Genomic DNA, 17,280 nt, shown 5'->3' with positions numbered 1-17,280 from the left:
ACAACTTGACCAGAAGAAGGGATCGGTTGGTAGGACATGTTCTGAGACATCAAGGGATCACCAATTTAGTATTGGAGGGCAGCGTGGAGGGTAAAAATCGTAGGGGGAGACCAAGAGATGAATACACTAAGCAGATTCAGAAGGATGTAGGTTGCAGTAGGTACTGGGAGATGAAGAAGCCCGCACAGGATAGAGTAGCATGGAGAGCTGCATCAAACCAGTCTCGGGACTGAAGACCACAACAACAACAGGCAGTAAAATAACCAATGACGGACGGAGCAAGGAGGACATCAAAAGCAGACTTGCTATGGCAAAAAAGGCATTTCTGGCCAAGAGAAGTCTACTAATATCAAATACCGGCCTTAATTTGAGGAAGAAATTTCTGAGGATGTACGTCTGGAGTACAGCATTGTATGGTAGTGAAACATGGACTGTGGGAAAACCGGAACAGAAGAGAATCGAAGCATTTGAGATGTGGTGCTATAGACGAATGTTGAAAATTAGGTGGACTGGTAAGGTAAGGAATGAGGAGGTTCTACGCAGAATCGGAGAGGAAAGGAATATGTGGAAAACACTGATAAGGAGAAGGGACAGGATGATAGGACATCTGCTAAGACATGAGGGAATGACTTCCATGGTACTAGAGGGCAAAAACTGTAGAGGAAGACAGGGATTGGAATACGTCAAGCAAATAATTGAGGACGTAGGTTGCAAGTGCTACTCTGAGATGAAGAGGTTAGCACAGGAAAGGAAGAGACTGATGACCCAAAAAAGAAAAATCATTATCCCATGATTTTTGTCACCCCAGTGTAGTACACTTAATTACCGCACCGCTGTCTCGAGACATAGTTTGTTACTTCAGTACTTGACTTATTGTGTTGAGCCATGAACGTAAGAATATACACTACAAAAGGTTGGAATTTGGATTGTATTTTAAATTTTTAAATTCCGTCTATAATTATGTTAAATACTGAGTATCAAATATTCGTTGCCCCTGCACGCTGTTAGATAGGCAACCTGTAATTATGACTGGCTGGTCGTTTTAGCAGGCAAGTACTGGATGCGCTGATTTGTCAGCTGTGTTGCCTTGCCAGCAACGTATTCTCACGAGTCAAGTATAGGTGAAACGGTGACGATTCCATTTGTGCATCTATCTATTAAAGTCGATACTGAAAATTCGCTTTGTGATTCGTCATTGAACCCTGATAAAAACGCTGTGAATGTTAAAGAACCGCCGGCCGTTGTGGCCGAGCGGTTCTAGGCACTTTAGTCGGTCGCAGGTTCGAATCCTGCCTCGGGCATGGGTGTGTGTGATGTCCATAGGTTAGTTAGGTTTAAGTAGTTCTAAGGTCTAGGGGACTGATGACCTCAGACGTTAAGTCCCATTGTGCTCAGAGCCATTTTGTACATGAATCTTTCACGAGAAATGTTTTTGATAACGTGCACTATGTGAGCAAGCTGCACGATGCACGTTCACATACACCTAACGCAACATATGTTAAATAACTGCAACCAGAACAGTTAATCTTGTTTTGTACCACAGGTTCTCCGTCTTTGGGATTAACCATACTTTTGAAGATACCACACAAATTATAAAGATATTGTTCCTGTAACGATTATATTGAAACTATAAATAATTGGCGCACGGGGAGTCGATACCTTTCTCTTTATCATCACAGTGCTCGACTCTTCCACACAGCAACACTTCCGCGGGTACCTAACCTTCTTTAAAATTCTGGAAGAAATGAGATTGCGGAGCTATGGCTTAGCCACAGCCTTGTGAGTTATTTCCTGAATGAGTCTCCCACTCCGCAGCAGAGGTGTGAAAAGAAAAGGTCCGGGGTTCGAGGCCCAATCCGGCACGCCGCGTCAGACTGCCAGGAAGGTTCCATCAGATATTGAGTTTGAGTCGACATCACTTAGGTAGCAATGACTACCACAGTTACTGACATATGTAGGAATGTCAGCGGGGTAACGATTCATTACTCAGAAGCGTGCATTGAAACTCAGGGAAATCATTTAGAACACTAGTTGAAAATTAACATAAAAGCTTGTAGTATAGTTCCCTGTAAGGGGTAATTTCGTTGCTGTTACAGTACTATCGAAAGCAGTACTTAAGGGGAGATGGAAGGCAATTTTTATCCCTATTCCGCCAATGCTATTTTACCATTTGAATAGGTATACTTTTCAAAGGAAATATATGTGATAAAACAATGAAATTTTTACTGCATATATATATATATATATATATATATATATATATATGCCTCAGTTTACAAGTAAAATGAACATAGTAACTCTTATGGTTTTGAAAAAAAAGGTTGTTCTTTCACTAGTAAAACTTAACTCTTTTTGTACATTAATTATTATAAAACAGTTTCTGACTGTTTTTTGGTTCTCAGTTTACTTGTTATAACTTACTACTATCTGCAGTACAAATTGAGCAAATTTCATATTTCTATCCCCCATCAGTTTATCAAAAAATGGTACCTGAAAGTAAAAAAATGTAATTTTGAGATAAATCCGTTTAAAGTTTGATATTTCAATTCTAGTGTAGTTCTTGATGAGAATTACTTACCACTAATATTTTGCTGCACCATAGTGAGCATCATCTGAGTCATACTGATCTCCTTTTTTCCTCCCAGAGTCCTCTTCTTTTCTGACTGACTTCTTCTGTCCATTTTAAATCAGCAATATCTGCTTTGCGGAATCTCTCTTTATCTATTTGCACCAAGGATTTTACAGTATTTCCACTAGTTATTATGCTCAATAATTCCAAAACATCAAGTTTTCTAATTACACCAGCATTGAAAAATAAAATATCATCATAAACACCAAATTTGAGGGTTGTAAGCTGAACAAATAAAATTTTCGGTAACCGGTTCCAAATGACAGAATTCACACATTCATTTAAATTTTGGATTTTCCCATGAAGACATTTCTTCAACACATTTATTTAAATTTTGGGTTTTCCCATGAAGACATTTCTTCAGCAAGGTATCTTTACAAAGGTCTCTAAATATGAGTTTAATTTCATTCATTACTGATGCAGGTAAAGAATGTTTGTGGTCATATCTGGCACTTCTCTTATACTTGCACCAAGTGTCATGATCATTCGGGCATAGACCGTGCACTGGATTTTCATTTGTTGAAAGCTTATGGGAAAAGATAGCCATTCAGCTTTTTTCATGTTTTCTAAATTCCATACATTTCTTCTTATGGTCAAGCCGAGGATACCAAGTTTCAGGCATTACCTTTCACCAGGACAACTGCACTTAACGATGAAGCGCAGCGACGTGTGCGTAAAGGTGTGAGTGCTAACAGACAAGTATATCGATTGTAGGTACAGGGTAGGAAACACTGAAGCAGTATAACAATAGAAGCATGAAATAATATACAAGGAGTAAAAGAATTCTGTGCATTAGCTCTGCAAGGCGCAAAAGGGAAGTCCTGGCATTTAAATGCTAGAGTGCAGAGAGAGGCAGGAAAACCGTCATTGCTAACGAAAAAATTGTCTTATTTATATAAAACAAAACCTGTTCACGCAGGAAAGACAAGGCATTTCAAATAAAACAAACTCTAAAAATCGAATTTCAGAAGCCCACTTGCCTTCCGTCTCCCCTAGGTGTCACAAATAAAGAGTTATTCATTGCTACCTAAAGTTTGATATCACAGTCATTTCATAGGTCTATCAAGTAAATTTAGGATAGATGTCATAAACTGAATACAGTGACTGGAAGGACTGAAGCACGGAAATTTAGATTCCAGGATTTTAAAATTGGCGTAATTTTCATTTTGACGTGTGACACAGATTGGTAGGTAAGCCTAACACTATAGCGACTACTGTACACATCGACACAAACTAACAAGGGGAAGCCACGACGTTTGGACTTAGTTCAGACCTTGCACGCTTTTAGTAATCAATTAGGACGACGTAATGTACACGTAGTAAGGCGCACTACTTAGACGATTTGGAGGAAATCTCCAGAAAAGTTTTACGCGTCAGTGGTGTACCGGCGCGTTGCGGCCCTGAGAACGAGCTGACAGCTGTAATGTAGTTATCACACGAGCACGTAATCAGTGGGTCACTGGATCGAGCCCCACTCACTCTCACCTCCTTTTTTATTTGTATTTTCTTGAATACTATGCGTATTATTTAACACATGTTACATTTGAAAGTTGATAAAGTGAAAAGACACGTATATTAATATCAACTTTTATTGAATTTCCAATATTGCGAGTAGTTGACTGTTTACTAACAACAAACGTTATCAAATGGTTCAAATGGCTCTGAGCACTATGGGACTCAACTGCTGTGGTCATAAGTCCCCTAGAACTTAGAACTACTTAAACCTAACTAACCTAAGGACACCACACACATCCAAGCCCGAGGCAGGATTCGAACCTGCGACCGTAGCGGTCCTGCGGTTCCAGACTGTAGCGCCTTTAACCGCTCGGAACAAACGTTATGCGACTTGTGTTTCTGCAGGGTGTTTCAGTATGAGTGTGCAAAATTGTTCTGTATGGAATGCTCTACTGAACAATTTGAAGAAGGAAACGTGTGTCGGAGAAGCCAGATTAAGGAGATATAGAAGTAAACTTGTCTGCATTACTGCTTTCCAGCTTATTTACAACTGAGATGGGTACAAGTTGGCACGGACTGTGGTATTTACGTGCACATTATTTCATGCAAGGAAACAAGGAAGACGAGCCCTGTCTTCTACCTGGCCGTCTGAATGGCTTGAGGTTCGTGCAAAGAGTTCTACCTGAGTTGTTGGAGAATGTAGCCTTGTGAGTCCATGAGAGTATATGGGTGCAACATGACGGTACTCCACGTCACTTCAGTGTATGGAGATGGTATCTGTTCTTTTGGACATGTCCGAAAGAACAGATACCATCTTCATATAGTTTAGGCCAACCGGCCATTGACCTTCTTCTTCTGTACTGGATGCACATGCATTGCACGCACTGTTACGGGACTCGGTAAGACTGTCTGTCGCGAGTAAAGAGTGTAATGTGCAGGGTCACTACGAATGTAGTGTGTGGACATTAAGTTGGGGAGCGTGCAACGGGTAAATCCCTGCAGTCGCACTATCCTCTGTGCCCTCGGTGACTCAGATGGATAGAGCGTCGACCATGTAAGCAGGAGATACCGGGTTCGAGTCCTGGTTGGGGTTCAAATGGCTCTGAGCACTGTGGGATTTAGCTTCTGAGGTCATCAGTCCCTTAGATCTTAGAACCATTTAAACCTAACTAACCTAAGGACATCACACACATCCAAGCCCGAGGCAGCATTCGAACCTGCGACCGTAGCGGTCGCGCGGCTCCAGACTGTAGCGCCTAGAAACGCTCGCCAACTCCGGCCGGCCCCGGTAGGGGAACACATTTTCAACTGTCCCCGTTGGTGTATATCAACGCCTGTCGCCAGGTTAGGGTCTTGATTTAACTATCATTTGACTTCAGTGTGGATGTCCGCAACCATCTCAATGTTGTATTTCCTGGTCGCTGAATTGGAAAGGAAGGTCCTATTCCACAGTCAGCGAGGTAATCTGACCTGAATCCCGTTGATTATTACTTCGTACGGAGTTATTTAAAGCCACGTGTATGAGACGCCGTTTCCGTGTCGGCTCGGCTGGCTGTCATGTAGGCCACAGCACACCCGCTTGGCGAGCAACAACGCGACCCTCCCCCTTAACCAGGGCAGGCGGGACAAACTGCCCAGAGTCACGCAGCGCCAAGTTTCGGCATGGACGGGACTTAAGTCTCTTCTTTATTCGCTTAAAAGTATGTGGAACTTGCAACAGGGAAAATTTAGCGTTTCATAGCCGAGACGTATGCACGCGCGCACATTGTAATGGTTGACAGCCGAAGGTAAATTACATGGAATATCACAGACGGTGCAGCCAATAGCTAATAATTTCCGTCCGTATGTAGAAGCTAGCTGATAACTTGTACTGGCAGATTTTGTACACAAATACACTGCGCAGCACAGGGAAAAAAGTCTAGATCGCGATGGTTATTTCATTAAAAATTCCGGCTTCGACCTAGTCTTAGGCCATCTTCAGAACACCACCATCAGCTGAAGTTGACGATGTCTAGAATAGTCACACCTTACGTATGCTGATACATTAGCTCCATACTCAACAATCATATACAACCGTTCGCTCGACGAAAGATCCGTAGAAAAAGACTGCAAAGTTGCACAGGTCACACTAATATTCAACAAAGGTAGTAGGAGTAATCCACTAAATTACAGGCCCATATCGTTAACGTCAATATGTAGCAGGATTCTGGAACTTATATTGTATTCAAACGTTATGAATTACCTGGAAGAAAACTGTCTGTTGACACACAGTCAACATCGTTTTAGGAAACATAGTTCCTGTGAAACACAAGTAGCTCTTTATTCACATGAAGTGTTGAGTGCTATTGATAACAGATTTCAGATCGATTATGTACTTGTGGATTTCCTGAAGGTTTTTGACACGGTACCACACAAGCAGCTCCTAGTGAAATTGCGTGCTTATAGAATATCGTCTCAGTTACGTGCCTGGATTTATGATTTCCTGTCAGAGAGGTCACAGTTCGTAGTAACTGACGGAAAGTCATAGAGCAAAACAGAATCGATTTCTGGCATTGCCCAAGATAGTGTTATAGGCCCTTTGCTGTTCCTTATCTATATAACCCGTTTGGGAGACAATCTGAGCAGCCGTCTTCGGTTGTTTGCAGATGACGCTGTCGTTTATCGACGAATAAAGTGATCAGAAGATCAAAACAATTTGCAAAACCATTTATAAAATATATCTGAATGGTGCGAAAATTGGCAGTTGAACCTAAACAACTAAAAGTGTGAGGTCATCCACATGAGTGCTAAAAGGAATTCGTTACACATCGGTTACGCGATAAATCAATCTAATCTAAGAGCCGTAAATTCAACTAAATTCCTAGGTATTACAATTACGAACAACTAAAATTTGAAGGAAAATATAGAAAATGTTGTGGGGAAGAACAACCAAATACTGTGTTTTGTTGGCAGGAGACTTGAAAAATGTAACAGACCTACTAAGGAGACCCCTACACTACGCTCGTCCGTCCTCTTTTTGAATGCGCCTGCGCGGTCTGCGATCCTTGCCATATAGGACTGATGGAGTACATCGAGAAAGTTCGAAGAAGGACAGCACGTTTTGTATTATCGCGAAAGATGGGAGAGAGTGTCACAGAAATGATACAGGATTTTGGCTGGACATCATTAAAAGAAAGGCTTTTTTCGTTGCGACGGATTTCTCACGAAATTCCAATCACCAACTTTCTCCTCCGAATGCGAAAATAATTTTTTGACACCGACGTACATAAGGTGGAACGATCACCACGATAAAATAAGGGAAATCAGAGCTCATACAGAAAGATATAGGTGCTCATTTTTTCTTACCGCCCGCTATGCGAGACTGAAATAATAGAGAATTGTGAAAGCGGTTCGATGAACCCCCTGCCAGGCACTTAAATGTGATTTATAGAGTATACATGTAGATGTAGATGTATTTTGAACCGCTGAGATCTATTAACCTTACGCATTTTCAGCGCCTGGGTTCTGCTCACTGTTCTAGACATAGTCAATTTCAGTGGATGGTGCTGTTCCAGTTTCAGTGACTGAGAGCTACTGTCTGTTCTAGACATCATCAACTTCAGCTGTTTGTGCTGTTCTGAAGATGGCCTATGACTGGTCCAAAACCAGTCATTTTAATAAAATAACCATCGCGGTATAGGCTTTTTTTATATAGCTTACAAGATCGCTGTTTCCCAGAAATATTATCAAAAGTTTTGAGTACTATCTGTTCCGAAGCCGCATAGAAGATTGAAATTTGGCTCATAGGTGCCTCCTCTGTAGTAGCGGAAAAGTGTGGGGCCCTGTGACTTCACCCTCGACCCTCGAGCTCAGCAATGCTTCAAATAGCAAGGTGTCCACACATGCGCAAAAGAAGGCCAGAGCCCAGAGTTTCATGTTAGTTGCAGCATGTGTTAGTGATGGCACGAAGCAACAAATGTCATCACAATTCTGCCCAAAGGCACCGCGGATGAGTCACACAATGGGCTATTCATCACACGCCCTCATTTACAACTTTTATTCAAAATTTGAAGCCTCTGCGATGGAGGTCGTTACAGCGATGTCCGTCGTTCAAAACTCGCGGTTTTACTATGGGTGGCCCAGTAAAGCATTGCAGACTTACCGCCGCTTACAATCGACTCGAGGAGGCCGCAAGGAGTGGCATAAAATGAATGAATGGGGTGGTTATTCACAGTGCTGTGAACCAATAGGGCGACGCTCCTGACATCAGTGTCATCTTTTGGACGCTTCAACACATCTCTGAGCACATAGCGGAGCGGCACTCCAAAGGATGATGGACAGGCGTAGTGTAATCAGTCTCTCTAGCTCATCTGTTACATTTTCTCTCTCTTTTTTTGCCGACAAAACTCAATCTTTGGCTTCCCTTCCCAACATCATATTCTGCGTGTTCTTTCCTATGTAAGTTGGGTCGACACCTTGCCGTCTAAAGCGTCTCCGAGCCCGTAGGTGATGACACTGGGTGCCACCATTTCGCATCCTTAAAACAGGAGGTTGTAAGGCCGGCCGCTGTGGACGAGCGGTTCTAGGCACTGCAGTCCGGAACCACGCGGCTGCTACGGTTGCAGGTTCGAATCTTGCCTCGAGCATGGATGTGTGTGATGTCCTTAGGTTAGTTAGGTTTACGTAGTTCTAAGTCTAGGGGACTGATGACCTCAGTGCTTGGAGCCATTTGAAATAGGACGTTGTAGGCACCTTTGAGATAAATTTAAAACATCTCTACTGCAAGGGGACACAGTTACACGGTTTCGAAAAGTTAACCTTTACGTTTGCTCCGCGGTATACCATAACCACCCGATGTTACTCAGTGCTTTGTATCTTCATTCGGGGCCGGCTGGAGTGGCCGAGCGGTTCTAGGCGCTACAGTCTGGAACCGTGCGACCGCAGGATCGAATCCTGCCTCGGGCATGGATGTACGTGATGTCCTTAGGTTAGTTAGGTTTAAGTAGTTCTACGTTTTAGGGGACTGGTGACCTCAGATGTTAAGTCCCATACCGCTCAGAGCCATTTTTTTCTTCATTCGGGAGTGCCGAGGTTCGAATATCGAATCATGCTTTTCTACTTACTTACCGGTACTATCTGAACTAATCTCATGATCGTTCCTATCAAAAGGTCACTGCCAGTTTTCTTCGACATCCTATCGCGTATTCGTATTGTCACCAGGCTGTTTACCCCAAAACTTCCTTCCATTCCTCTGCTGAATTAGGATCTAGAAATTGGCCAGTACCTGGTATTCATTTTTTTTTTAAATTTGTGCAGCTAACGTAGTTCCTCCCCCCCTAATGTGTCTGTATACATATAATGCAGACGAAATTCTGCATACCTACTTTGCGGGCTGCTCCGAAATTAATCTGAGTATGCATATCTGAGTATGCAGTACGATACAAGCCCATTCCACGTTGGTTGCCTGCTGTCTTCATGGTTTTATAATTTTTATGGGCAGCTGCGAAATGGCTGGAGATATTTAGTTGGAAGGGTGATCCATGGCACTGAGCCGCTCAGGGCAGCCGCGCGGTCTGGGGAGCCCTGCCACTGTTTGGGCGGCTCCTCCCATCGGAGGTTCGAGTCCTCCCTCGAGCATGGGTGTGTGTGTTGTTCTTAGTATACGTTAGTTTAAGTTAAATTATGGACCGATGACCTCAGTAGTTTGGTTCCGTAGAAAATTACAACCACCACCGCCACCATGGCACTGAGATGTGGCGAACGTTCTCAGAAAAAAGAGTTGGTCGCACTCTAGAATGTGAGGGTGTGGAGTCGGGTCTTCTGGAAGAAGATTCATCACAAGACAGCAACCATGAAATAGAAGGTCGTTACTTGGAAAAGTTACTACAAGCTTAGGAATTTGCTGTTTTTTGGGTTGTGGACGTCGAGAAATACAAGAGGACCTAACGGCTCGTACACCACGTGGTAAATGGAAGGAATACAAATGTTTGTTGGAAAGCATGGTGAAGGAAATGGGCTATGATCTTTTCCATGGAACCATTCCATAGGTTTCCTGAACTGATTTAGCGAAACCACGAGAAAACCTTTGTGTGGGTGGCAGTATGGGGACGTGAACAATCTTCGCGAATGCAGGACTTTCGCTAGATATGAAAGAGAATATTAATTTCCTAACGTGAACTTGTACATAAATACAAATGTAAATGTTAGTTTGTGCAAAATCGTAAATCAGCAAAAGTTATTCACCGATCACATCGAAATTATGACACAACGTTCCATTCGATTGCCTACGTCCTTTTATACACCAATTGTTAGACACATATAATATATAGGTAAATATTAAATAAATAAAGCAAAGTGCTATTACCAAAAATCTTGATAAGTTATTGCGAATGCTACATTGAACATTTGGAAGGGCTATGGGGGCTATTCAGAAAATAATTTCTGATCTGTAACAGAATGGAAATCACTGTGAAAATCCGATACGTGCTGGATACTGTCTTTATTGTGCCCGTAGATCGGGTCACGTCGCTTTATTCAGTTCCGTGCGCACAGTGAGCCTAGAAACTAGCGCCGTCCTCCAAGTCTGAGTACCTGGTGTGAGATTACGCCTGATGTCACGCAGCCTACACGTCGTAGCTGTCATAAGCTTCCTTCTTCGGGACAGTTGTCATCCGCACTCTGCAGGGGCAATTAAGATGCTCCTGCAGTATTTTCGATGGGAAGCGTCTGATCGCCTGCAATGCAGCCCGTAATTGGCTCCCACTGAGTTTCATCTCCGCTCACATGAATTGCTGGCTGTGAAGACAACATTTTGGCACAGACGATAAATGTCTAAGACTGCGTGTTGACTATGTAGAGAAGTGGTAGAAAGGGGTAGCTAACCGTTGCAAAATGAAACACTTTTAGCCGGCCACGGTGGCCGTGCGGTTCTAGGCGCTTCAGTCCGGAACCGCGTGACTGCTACGGTCGCAGGTTCGAATCCTGCCTCGGGCATGGGTGTGTGTGATGTCCTTAGGTTAGTTAGGTTTAAGTAGTTCTAAGTTCTAGGGGACTGATGTCCTCAGATGTTAAGTCCCATAGTGCTCAGAGCCATTTGAACTAATTTTGAAACACTTTTGATTTTAACAGTGGTTTCCATTTCACGACCGTTCGGAACTTTCTTTCCGAATTGCCCTCGTATATAGACAGACTCACAGACATAATCAGAAAACGTCGATTAACACTCCTTGGGCACACACACATAATGAACAACACCAGACTCACAAAGAGGATTTTTGATGTACTCAACAGCCCAATGAAAAAAAGAAAAAAAACAAAAAAAACTGGTTTCATGAAACAGAAGAAGACCTAAAGCAAGCATGTATCAATAAAGAAATGAATGAGACAGATTCAGAAACAAAATTATGAACACGAAATTTGAAGTAAAAGAAAGTAAGAGACCAGGGAAAATATGGAGACAACAAAGTAAACATTAAGACAGTCTAAGAATGAAGAGGTTTTCGGAAGAGAAAAAGAAGAAGAAATCATGAAAAATGAGAAAATTATATATATATATATATATATATATATATATATATATATATATATATATATATATATATATTGTGTGCGTGTGTGAAATGCTATTAGCGAACAGAAAAGTTGTATTTGTGCCTTATTGATTTATGGATTGAATACACAGGAAGGGGGAGGAGATGATGAAAGAGAGGGTGAAAAAGGGAGGAGGAGATGGAGTGCGAGGGAGGGAGAAGATGATGGAGAGAGGCGAGGAGGTGACGGAGAGAGAGAGGGGAAACAAGGAGATTAAGAGGCGTAACCAATTCCCATACATGTTACAAACATCTGACTTTTCTTTCTTTTCTTTTCGATTTAACTAGAACGAGTCAACTGGAAACAGCTAGATTCGTTGTATCATAACGGTCATTTTGCTAACGTTTGTCGACTGTATAAAGGTCTAAAGTTTGTGGCTCAGGAAACTTTCGCGAATATTTGGTGGAACTAGAGTAAAATTGCAAACTCGCAAACTGCAGCCGCGACAGCTGATACATATTTCCTAAGAGATATATTGGAGAGTCCATGCTGGAGGCCTGCTCGCAGACCTCATCTGGCGTCCTTGATTACTTCTCGATGCATCGTGTAGGCTGCCTCCTGGAAGGGAGTGAGTGGAAATGAGGTTTCCGCAAGAATTCTCACTGTATGTGGCTTTGTTGTAACAACTGTCGTGATCGATGAATGGATACGAGAAAACTGAGTGAGACTGTATCATGTCTTAAAACAACTGTTGTAAAAAAAACCAGTTGTGTAGATAAGAAGATTGGTACAAACACGTTTCTACTTGACGTCTATCATCGGTAGCACACGAATTGGAAATTTAAAATTTTCTCATTTTCGCTTGTGTTTTGGAGTTCAGTCGTTTTATCGTCAGGGTTCTCTATTTAAAACTCATAAATTTGATCAGCTACTGCCTTAGAAAGTTAATGAAATGATACGCTTCCTTCTTATTACCTATCATCAGATCATTTCCGGACGACCGGCAGTAAGTATATAAACTGAAGACTACGAGAGCAGCGTTAAAAATGTGAACAACAATCAGAACACATTTATGTGTACAATGCGAGAACATCTATGTGTATTTTCAGCGGTCGAGTTGCTGTGTAACAGATGATAACTTCCGTCGATACTGGTAATATTATTTGAGTGAACTGAGGCTGAAATATGAGGCCAAAATTCACTGCTCATGTAGCCTAATTGAATAAAAAACAAACAACTGGAACTCTGATGTAAGTGAACACTCCCCTGAATGTACACGATTATTTATAGCTTTCTTTCCCGAAAGTTGGTACATTTCTTCAGACGACATGGGACGCTTAAGCATATTTTTTTACACAGTCTTCAAAAGCGTTGTCATTCTTTCAAGTCCTCAGTTGTTTGCGATTTTGTAGCGTAGACTTTATCTTTAAGATAATCCCAAAAGAAGAAATCTATTGGTGTATGTTTAGGAAAACTGAGTGCCATTTTTATAGCGTTTCGCTGTCCAATAATTTTCCAAATACATACCTCGTTAACGTAGAATCGCACAGGTGGGGCTCCATCACTTTGAAAGGTTGTCAACATTATTCCCAGTTAACGTTCCATCAAACAACCAAGGCCCAATTACTCCACGACATGAGATACCGCCACAAACGGTAACACTATTGATGATTTAGCTGCCTCTCAAAAACAATTCTATGGTTTTCTGTATATCATTAGGTACAGTCATGTCTGTTGACATGGAATGATAATTTGAAAGTTGTCTAACGAATCAAAATTATCTGCGAAACCAACTCATTATCACCTTCTCTTAATTCATTTCTCGCGAAATGATCAGGTCGTCTTCCAGTAGCCCATGTAGGAGACGGGATATCCAATGTTTTAATTTGGCCTTACATAAAATTCTAGACACAGAAGTTCTATAAAACCCTGTTCCAATAATATGCTACGCGGATGCATTTTATGGCTGCGGAAACCGTTTGTAAGACTTGAAGATTAGTTGCATCACTTATCGATGGCGTACCTGTCCTGAGGCAAACCGCTGTTGATCCATCTTTAATTGTAACCAGCCTTTCTTTTATTGTATCATCGTTGAAATCATTATTCTACTCATCTATTATTTAATTATAACCAATTTGATACCACATTTGTAGAGGAAAAAACTCATTCGCCATTAAACATATTCAGAACAGGTTAGAATCAACAATGAACAACGTCAGAGATGTTTTATTCGATAGCTGTTCACTGTGGTATTTGCATTAATAACTGTCTGAAAAAGTTATAACGGTGCTTTCTGGTGTTCGTATCTATAATTATCACATATAGGCAATATTACCTGAATGTCCGCAGCTCGTGATCTTTCGGTAGCGTTCTCGCTTCCTGCGCGCGGGGTCCCGGGTTCGATTCCCGGCGGGGCTAAGGATTTTCTCTGCCTCGTGATGACTGGGTGTTGTGTGTCGTTCATCATCATTTCATCATCCTCATTGACTCGCAAGTCGCCGAAGTGGTGTCAACTAAAAAGAACTTGCGATACGGCGGCCGAACTTCCCCGCATGGAGCCTCCCGGCCAACAATGCCATACGATCATTTTATCTTATACCTCAATGTTTTCAATGGGTTGCGATGGGTAATGTCTTTCTGCCCACAACGTACGTTGTATTTAAGAAATATGCTGTATACACGCTGATCATTTGGACAATCATTTGTAAAACACTTTGTGTTTACTGAAGTGAATTAAGTAATGCAAAACTTCATTTGAAGATCCTACGCCTTACTTGCAGAGACACAAATACCGTTGTCTACACACTCAGTCTTATAGACTATGAAAATGACTCAGCCCCTAAATTGGTTAGCCAGCAAAACACGTATGGTGGTAGCTCTGAGTGAAATATGAACGTATCTCTCACACAAATGTTAGTGCTTTAAGAAGGAGCATCGTAACATCTCCTGTGACCATATTTTTTCGTAAAAGTTGTTTTCAATTCCTTTGAGGAGCGAAATGACAATGACGCCAAATGATACGTGCCTCATGCTTTACATTATCATTCTGAGCACTCAGTTATTGAAGAAAATTGTATATCAAGTAGAACATAACTTCTTCTGAGGCAACCTCGCTTTTTCAGGGGATGCTAGACAGATACCGCCAGATGTGTATTGTTCTCTTTCCAGGAAGGTCTCTGTGTATATGACAACCTTCTCAGCGTTCTCTGATGCAGAGGCAGCGACCTACAGGGAGAACTGTTGTTGCTGTTTTCTTGTTCTGGTGTTCTCACGAGTGTGTCTGTTGTTCTCCTTGCAGGTGAGTGAGTGTTCTCTGTCGTAGCACCGAGCGTCCGCCGCCACCTGCTCTGGAGGACACTGGTTACTGGAGCAGAAGGTAAGTCTCACCAACCGCCTGTATCTAGTAGCTCTGTGGGTCGCGTATAGAAGCTACTTCTTGTCATCTGCAACCGTACTGAAATTCTCAGCACCTTTAATGTTGATGAAGTCTTCTCGGGTTACGAGTTGAGTCATGAAGTCGTATTACTGCAACGTTTCGACTAATTTACTGCTCGTAATCTTCAGCTGAAGTGTCAGATTCATCTCCATTTTTCCTTAAGAGCCCCAGACTCCTTTACCTAGGGCCCAATGGGTGAGTAAGTTGCATGCTTCCGGAGGACATGTTACGACTGGTGAAGGTACGGGGTGACACCTTGACCTCAGCTCGCTCCCAAAGGAGGTTACCCCAGCTTCGGTATACCGCTCGCGGTTTGTCGAACTTTGTTCGAAGTTCATTAATATGATCTTCATTTATACAGATGGCTCTAAGACCAATGACGGTGTCGTGTGTTCTTTTATTGTCGGGGCACACAGTTTCAAATACCGGCTCCATGGCCATTGTTCGGTCTTCACAGCTGAGCTATTTGCCCTCTACCAGGCTGTTCTTTACATCCGCCGCCACCGACATTCTACTTATGTCATCTGCTCTGATTCCCTGAGCGCCATCCAGAGCCTCAGTGATCCGTATCCGGTTCACCCTTTCGTGCACCGGATCCAACGTTCTCTTCGGCAGCTGGCGGACGACGATTCTCCGGTTAGCTTTATGTGGGTTCCTGGCCATGTCGGTATCCCTGGGAACGGAACTACAGATGCCGCGGCCAAGGCTACGGTCCTCCAGCCTCGGACAGCTTCTTGTTGTGTCCCTTCATCTGATTGTAGCAGGGTCATTTGTCAGCGCATTTTATCGCTGTGGCATGCCGATTGGGCTACACTTACGGACAACAAGCTTCGGGCCTTGAAACCTCTTCCCACCTCTTGGACGACCTCTTCACGCCCTTCTCGGCGGGAGGAGGTTGTTTTGGCCCGGTTACGAATTGGACACTGCCGGTTCAGCCATCGCCATCTGCTGACAGCTACGCCGGCGCCGTTCTGCCCATGTGGGCAATTGCTGACGGTACGCCAAATTTTAACGTTCTGTCCGAATTTGAATACACTGAGCGCTGATCTTGGCCTGCCATGTACTCTGGATGCCATTTTAGCGGATGACTCAGGAGCAGCTGCTCGCGTTCTTCGTTTTATCCACTTGACAAACCCACGGACATTTGATTATGCTGTTTTCTTTTATGTCCATTACAATTATCCGGGCTGTTATGCCGTGGTCGGTTGATGAATTCTGTGTCGATTCCCAGTCAGTAGCGAGCCCGTGGGTGTGTTGGACCTTCCATCGAGTTACGGACCCCCTAGAAGATGTCTCCCGCAGTCGGAGACGAAACGTTGGGAATCGACACAGAATTCATCAACCGACCACGGCATAACAGCCCGGATAATTGTAATGGACAAGATATTTCCGGCTGTGAAAGTCTACATGTTTTCTTTTAATCCCTTGCCTGGTAATGTGCCTTTTATAGTGTTGTCCTTTTAAGTTGCTGTTTTAATATTTTGCCTTGCAGTGCATTCCTAACTTAATCTGGGCGCTAATGACCATTGTAGTTGTGCGCCCTAAAACCACAAACAACACACCCAGAGCGGCAGAGGGGTGGCTGGGACGCCGAGTGCTGGTGCTGTGACTCTGGCTATGTTTTCCGCGATTTGCCTCCACCCGTTTTCATTTAAGAGCGTACCTAACATACATTTAACTACAGCCACTTCTCGTGTACGAATCGGTTGGCAGAAACCGCCCCGGTTGACAACATCCTCATCTACCTGTATTTCTAGAGCATCTTTCACGGCGAAACTCCCGGCAACGCAACTTTCTCTGTTCAAAAGGAAACATGTGCCCGACAGAAGCGGAACAGACAAGCAGGACCAGGATTCGACGCTTGGACTCCGTCCTCCTCCTCCACGTTCTCCTCTTCCTTCCTCCCCTCCCCCCCCCCCTCCCGCACCCTCTTCCGTAAGCCAATCAGTTGGGCCGTCGGCACAGGGGCCTGTGATACAGCGACTATAAATTAACCAACTGGACACAAATTCGACACTTCGCCTGAAGATGAGTACGAAGTATCGAAACGTTGCGACGGCATGACGCTGCAGATACCACGAGAAGATTTTGTCATTGACATCCGCTGAGAAAGCTTCTGTCTGTTTTAATATAATTTTTTGAAACCCATCAAATGTAGCTATCCAAGTTGGCAGCCTAGCTGATGATGTAATTCTGTATACTAGGTGTAAAAAGCAGGGTGGCTGCACAAAATGCAGCCGCCTACTGGTAT

This window comes from Schistocerca piceifrons, chromosome 9, assembly GCF_021461385.2.
Source record: "Schistocerca piceifrons isolate TAMUIC-IGC-003096 chromosome 9, iqSchPice1.1, whole genome shotgun sequence".
Taxonomy (NCBI): Eukaryota; Metazoa; Arthropoda; class Insecta; order Orthoptera; family Acrididae; genus Schistocerca; species Schistocerca piceifrons.
Note: the sequence above shows the minus strand (reverse complement) of the source record.